The following is a 7,937-nucleotide window of genomic DNA, read 5'->3' on the forward strand; positions in this document are numbered from 1 at the left end:
ACCCTCCCCACTACCAGCCCAACTAAATCAATTTGTCTTATTTTTTTTTACACGTTCTGGGCCACTTGGGAAATTTAGGAATTTAAAAATTTGCACTTAAGTAGGTTGAGAGAATGCTCATATTACCATGATTGAGCTATGATTATTACTGTCCTCTTCTCACTAAGAAACAAACATATGAAAAAAAAGAAGACAAAAAAAAACCTCTAATGAGGATTTCATAGGTTCATACATGTAGAATCACAGGGGACTCAGTTCTTAGGTACTCCAATAGCCACCTAACCCTCATTTTCCTCTCAACAAATGATCTCAAAATTCTAATATCCGATGTTTTGTCCATCATTGCAACACACTATTTTTTCTGTTGCATTGGCAGAAGGGCTCATTAGATTTGCTAGGGGATTTTTTTTGTGTGTGTGGGGGGTGGAATTAGATTAAAGTATTTAATCATCTTCTCTGGGAAGTGGAGGACACTATATCAATGATTTGTGTGTGTGTGTGTGTGTGTGTGTGAGAGAGAGAGACAGAGAGACAGAGAAAGACAGAGAGACAGAGAGAGAGAGAAGCAATGACTATAACATTAAAACAACTTACATGAATTACAGTGGCAGGCTTAAATTACGCTGAGTTATGATCAAAAAGCATTTATTCATTGATTCCTATGTGTCAGATTGTGCTAAGCATTGGGTATACTCAGAAAGGTAAAAACAGCTCCTGCCCTCAAGGAGTTCACATTCTGATGAGGAGATGATATAACAAGCTACTTACCGAGTAGATAGGAAGTCATCCCAGAGGGGAAGGCACTATCAGAAAGTGGTGAGATGAGGCTGGAAAAGGCCACCTACAGAAAGTGGGATTTCGGTTGAGATGTGAGGAATTCAGAGAAACCAAGACCCAGGGGGTTAAGAGGGAAAGATTTTCAGATTTGTAGGAACAACTAGTTCATGGAATGTGGGAATGAGCAAGTAGACCAGAGTAAGTGTGTGGAGGGCAAGTAAAGATAAGAAAGTGTCAGATTGTGAAGTGGCCTTAATAGCAACGGGGTTTATGTTTGATCCAGTAGGTAATAGGGAGCCACTGAAATTTATTGGGGGTGGCAGGGTTAACTCAGTTAAACCTATGGAAGATCACAGTAGAGGAGGGAGAAACTGGGGCAGGGAGTATTTAGTAGATCACAAAGTTTCATAATTTTTGATTATCAGACCTTGTAAAAACAACAAAAAATAGCAACCATTCATTGGCTTTTATTCTGTAATTTCCTCACCTCTTTCAGCAAAAAAAAAAAAAAAATCAATTGGGCCCTTTAGATTAGACACTTTAATTCTGCCTTTTTTCTCCACTCACCTCACATATTTCTTTGATGGGATGGGGGTGGGGGTGGCTGAAAGTTTAAATGAAAGTATGCATATGAAAGTACTTGGAGAGCTGTTAAGTCATATAAAGAGTATCCTAAAAGTACAAATGTAAAACAGCATTATCATCATAAACCATAACAAAGCATTTCTTGTGCCTTTCCTAATTAAAGTCCAAAATCCTCTTCACCCTCTTCCTTGCTTTCGTCTTTCTTTGTTGAAAGTAAAAGCTAAAAAAGTGAAATGTATGCCTACAATCAAGCAGTATGTTTGACTAACTCAGCAGCCAGGACAGATTTCAATTACAAGGAGATTTTTAAGCACAATACAAACATATTCAAGAAAGGATGGTAATTTACCTGCCTTGGAAACCGTAGGCAAAATTTTGCCTTGAGCAAAGAAACAGATACGATGGTTTCCAGAGGTCCCTTCCAAATATAATATCAGTGTGGAAAGTTCTGCCTTCATTTGAAAGTTCAAAGAAAAAGCCTTAAAATGTATATATTTTAAAATGCTAAATTCAGTTAAAAAAAAACCCTCTGGAGATCCTTCCCCCCACCCCCATGTCTTGAGCATGAAAGAGACAAGCTGGTGTGGCACAAAAACAACTGGGCCAGCAGTCAAGAAACCTGGGTTCTAGGCCCAGCTCAGCTAATCATTAGTTGTGGGACATTGGGTCAGGCACCTACTGTCGCTATATTTCACTTTTCCCACTTGTAAAATGAGGAACTTGAATTTTTACCAACTTCTGTAGTCCCTTCCATATTCTGTTTATTGTGAGAAACTTTAATAGGTTGGGTTTGTTTTTATTTCTATTTTTTTTTTCTGATTCTGTAGTCTTCTCAGCTATAGCTTTCAAGAAAGCCATAGGGCACTCTGGCATTATTAATCTTTTCTACACTGCCATGTCTTCCTTCCTAGCTTTTCTTTAATCTCCATTCCTCAGAAGACAATACAGGGTTATGCTAGAGTCTACGTATACCTACAAGAGACCTAATCATCAAATTTTCAGTGTGAGCATTTACAACTGGGAAAGTGACAAATGCTTTCAGTCAAGGTTTTGTGTATTGTTTTGTTGAATGTCTAAACTTCAGAAAATTAGGAGAAAATGTTAATAATGCAGATTAAATTTAAAAGTTTGTTGTGCATGTTTTAGAGCTGGTTGTTAACACACCAGCACATCCCCAAACTATCCTATCTTGAAACCACAACCCTTAATGATTTCATATTGACTGTCTTTAAAATATAAAGCGTACAGCTACTGCATAATTTTTTGATTGTACAAATTTCTCAGGAATAGGTAGTGACTGCCTTTAATCTGCCTTCATTTCCAATTAAATTAATTTACCAAATGTTTATTAAACATCTGTTACATGTCATATACCATGCCAGACTTTGGAGATAAATGACAAAAAATACTAACAATCCCTGGCCTCAGTCATTTTACATTCTACTGGAATGAAATAGAATGTGTACAGAAAAACAAATACAAAATCTATTCAAAGTAATTTCATGGGGAGGGGAATATTTACCATTGGTGAGCTGAGGAAGGATACTAATTTTTTATAAGAGGGGGTATTTGAGTTTGGCCTTGAAGGTAAATTAAGTATTCATGAAGTGGGAAAGCCTTCCAAGACTTTGTAAAGGAGATGAATGCTGAGTTTGGGAAACTGAAGCAACAGTTTGGGTGAGGTATAGCTTGTGAGGGGAAAAATGGGAAATCATTCTCAAAAGAGTGCTTTAAATGTTAAGTTGAGGAGTTTGTATTTTATCCTACAGGGATTTGGAGCCCAGCAAGGTTATTGGACAGAGGAGTGACATGGATAGACCTGTGCTTTAGTTTTTAGAGGCAGAAAAAGGCATAACCTAATGTAGGTGTTTGATGTTGTTATTCAGTTGTGTGCAACTTGGACCCAATTAGGGGTTTTCATTGGTGAAGATACCGGAGTGGTTTTCTATTTCTTTCTCCTGCTCATTTTACAGATGGGAAACTGAGGCAGGGTTAAGTGAATTGCCTAGGATTACACAGGAAATATCTAAGGCCAGATTTGAACTCAGAAAGATGAGTCTGGCACCCTATCTACTAGGCCACCTAGATGCCTGAAGTTAATTCAAATTTTGAGATCATTCATTGAGATGAAAGTTGAGGTAAAGGGGCTATTGGAGCATATGAACAAATTGTCTGTTTTAGGATTTATCAATTTCCCAGATGTACATGGGATGGATGGGAGAGGGGAGACACTGAAGGCAGAAATACCAATTAGGAGGCTGTTAAATTAGCCCAGGTTACAAGAGGTGATGAAGGCCTGAGTTACTAGGGTATTGACTATTGACCCTGGAGAAAATGGGAGAGATGTGAGAGGTGTTATTGGGGTAGAACTGACAAGCTTTGACAACTGATTAAATATAGAGATGATGAAAAGGAGAAGTTGAGGGTGTCACCCATGCTGTGAACTTGGGTGACTGCAAGAATGATGGTTTTGTGGAGAGAAAATGATGAATTCCACTTTGCATGTTGAGTTTGAAATGCCTGTAGAATATCTAGTTGGAGATGTCAACCAGATGGAACTGGCCAGAGCCGAACAGAGCAGGCTAGAGACAGGAGAGTGAGGAATCAAATAGAAGTTTAATTTCAAAGTGAGGGAAACAGCTTGCAAGCAAGGACACATGTGCTGGGGCCCTGCCCCTCGTGGGGACAGAGATATCCAACAGGAAGTTGGCAGTGCAGGACTGGAGCTTGAGAGAGATAAAGGATGAATATTTGACATCAAAACTTATACGTAAAATGAGATTGTTTTCCACTATGTGCTGGGGGTCTTCAATAGAAATCCTTTAAAAAGTACATCAAAGACCTGAAGACAAAAAGTCGGGGGGGAGGGGAAAAGTGATTGAAAAAGGACATCTGGCCTTTTCCATGTTCTTTCCAGAGGTTATCAATTCAAAAGTATTCCTAAAGCTAAGCAGACGACCAGCTAATGTTAAAGTTAAGACATATTAAACAAATAGATTCATTTGTTAATGGCACCAATTTCAATACTTCAAAGATCACTGACTTCAGTATGATTTCCTCCCCTCCACACAGAATGTAGTTCTTATCTGCATCAATGGAGGACCTTTATGAGATTAAAAAAAAAGTCTCCTATCATCTAATCTTCTGAGGAGAGCCTTCTGCATTTAGCTAGGCTTGGTATCAGACAATGGACATATGACACAATCCATCATTGAGTCTATATTCTAATCTTCTCTAGCTTGGTAGAAGCCAGCAGAACTCATACTGCATTGACAAAGGCTTTGGAAAACCAGAGTCGCCTTCATTCCACAGATAGGCCATCAGAGTAGAACTTTAGTTGAGAAACCCTAATACTAAAGACCTATGAACAAATGTCATCTGTTATCAGCCTACTTAACCAGATGAAAAGAATCAGGGAACCTAAATGGTTGGCATGTTCATTTGTAAAGTAACTCATGAGAAGCAACACTATGGATGGTACAGAATCTATGCCATAGATACACTAAATTAAGACTCCATTAGTTTAATAACATACATTCTCCTATCATGGGCTAAGCAAACAGTGTAACACTAAGGAAGTCACTGTTAACTGCCTAATAAACCAATTAAAAACTATCTGCCAATTGATGAGATTGGAGTTTGGAAACGCCCTATTTTCTTCTCAGTAGTCTCTCATGAATACTGACAAATGTGACCAATTCCTGATAAATTTCTCAAATAATGGGGTCTTTTGTACACATTTATCAGTGCTTGGAATAACTATCATAGAAAAAGACTTATCATAAGGAGGAGTACCTAGCAATATCCCCAAAGAAAGTGATCGTGAGAACAGTATTGTGTTTATTCACAGGGTATTACGAGAGGATAAATGTCCACTTGGGGATATGAGGAACTAAACCAACTAAAGAGTTCTTTGAAGTTTGTCAAAGGATTCATTTACAACAGTAGCCTCAAAAGTGGGGTCAAGGAAAACCTGAAGACCTGTGGTCTGAACTGAAAGAGATCCCAGGCTGGTGCCAAAAGGTGTTCTGTCAACTCATTGGGTAGGAAGATAGGTTGTATTCAGGGTGAGTTAGAGCCAGTTCACACTAGCTTGAGAGAAAACTGATTGTTAAATTTTCAGCATGAGCATTTATGCCTAAGAAATCAGTAAACATTAAAAATTAGAGCTTGATTTACTGTTTCCTTGGTTGTCCAACTTAAGAGAATGATGGAGGAAATGTTAACCAATGCAGATTAAATTTAAAAGTATTCTCTAAGTATCTTTTTTTAAGAGCTGATTGTTAAACATTTACCAGCATATCCCTTTATCCCAACCTCCATGTAATAACTAACGTTGGGACTTGTCTCTAACACAGCCATACCCACCCATGACCTCCAACAATTCCCCCAATCCACCCTCCCCCTCTGCTGTGCATGTTTCATATATAAGGACTATTTGTGCCCAACCAGTGGTAGAATTTCCGAGCTTGTATTGGTCTGATCAGTCACAATCAGACTGGTTCCTTGTCCCCAACATAGTGATGCCATTTTGATCCTCTTCCAGAAGGAAGAACAACAGCCAACCAACATATTTCCAACCCCTCCTGCTTCTGTGCTAGGAGATGGCTTTTCAGGCCAGTTATAATCTAACCACTACCTCAGACAACCAGAGAAATAACTGCACATGTGTCACTGTGGAGAGAAAAAAAAATCCCACTCCCTAACACTCATCACCTTGTAGCTGTAGCAGGTGACTCTCAGAAGATAGCTCTGGCCCATGAGACAAGTACCAGTGAGAGACCTGGTTCCAAATTTTTCAGTTTGGTTGGGCAGGCATCGATGGATTGTAATATACATGGATTGCAATACAACACAGATCTTCTTACATTATCATTTCCCCCAAAACATACTCGTCTTTTAAATATTCCTGTCTTTGTTGAGAGCACTACTATCTTTCCAGCCACATAGGCTGTCACCTTTGGTATCATCTTCCATGCATCCTTGGTGTCATTTTAGACTCTTCACTTTCTCTTACCCCCATTATCCAGTCTGTTGACAAATTCTGCCATTTCTAGTGCCACAGTATATTTCACATATACCCCATTCACTTGACTCACATAGTCATTGCCCTGGTTCAGGCCCCTTTCACTGCTCACCTAGATTATTGCAACGGCCTTGTAATTTTTCTCCCTGCCTTAACTCCCTTGTCTTAACCAATCCATCTTCCATACAGCTTACAGATTGACTTTCCTAAAGAACCCATCCAGCTATGCTATTCCCCTGCACCATAAACTCGATTGATTCCCTAATGACTCTAAGATCAAATATTGTTTCCTTCAGTAATTTATCTTGTCACTTTTATTTTCCTAAATTCCTATCCACATAGAAATGTAGTAGCAGTAGTACATGTGTTTATGCATACATATATATAGATATATATGTAAATTGTATATATTATATGTGCCTGTTTATATGTGTTATATATATATGTGTGTGTGTGTGCATATATATGTATATATACATTTAAATCTACATCCAAACAGTGCATAAAGCTAGATATTCACATACTGTCTTGACCATTAGAATGTCTGTGTCTTGGCAGCAAGGATTGTTTTTTTTTTTTCCTTTCTTTGTATTCCTAACACTTAGAAAACAGTAAATGAGACCTAAATTGTTGTTGACTATTAGACTGATTATATATTATTTTTTTACAAATACTGGAATTGTATGCAAAAAAGTTTTCATTGATGGGAAATGGGATCAAAAAAGTTGGAGGACAATGATCTATGAGATCATAGAATCATTAGGAATTTTAAATAGATGATTTAGAGTTTGGAGGCCAAATCCTATCAACTACATGGCCATTTAGATCAGTTGTGCATAAACCAATCACTGAGACAGCCAAAGTAAATTATTTAACCTAGTATTTGAGGTCCTTTATATTCTGGGACCAACCCTACTTTCTATCATCATTTTATATACTACTTCTCCAAGCTTAGAGAATGTGGATGTTCCCATGACACCCATATGTACAACCTGTGTGTCTTTTTCTAATGTTATTTCCTAAGCTTGGCATACTTGTTACCCACCCCCCTCCCAAACACAATTATTACCCATCCTTTAAAGCATAACTCAAAACAGAAAGCCTTTTCTTGTCCCAGTCACTCTCCAGTTCTACCTAACATAGCACTTTGCTTGCATCTTAGGTACTTTTCATTTATTTTTTACCTTAAAATTTTGAGTCTGTGTAATATGCCCTTATCAACTGCAAGAGGATGAGGACTATGGCTTAATCAGGGATTTCTAGTTCCCTGGGTCATTTCCCTCTGGACCCAGTTGGCCCTTAATGAATGTCTACTTGAATTGAAACCAGATTAAGTGACTTTATGTACACAACCAGATTTTGCCACATACCTCAAAGAATGATTTTGCTGTAGAATATTGTGGAATTTGTGGTGAGTGCTATATACTGCTGAAGCAATACTCAGGAAAAAGAAGAGTAACTATTAAGTGATAACATAACAAGGAAGAGATTTATTTGTGTTTCAAAATAGCAGAATTGAATTTTGTCACAGAATTAAGTCATGCCTATT

The sequence above is a fragment of the Trichosurus vulpecula genome, chromosome 5 (assembly GCF_011100635.1).
Source record: "Trichosurus vulpecula isolate mTriVul1 chromosome 5, mTriVul1.pri, whole genome shotgun sequence".
In the NCBI taxonomy this organism is placed as follows: domain Eukaryota; kingdom Metazoa; phylum Chordata; class Mammalia; order Diprotodontia; family Phalangeridae; genus Trichosurus; species Trichosurus vulpecula.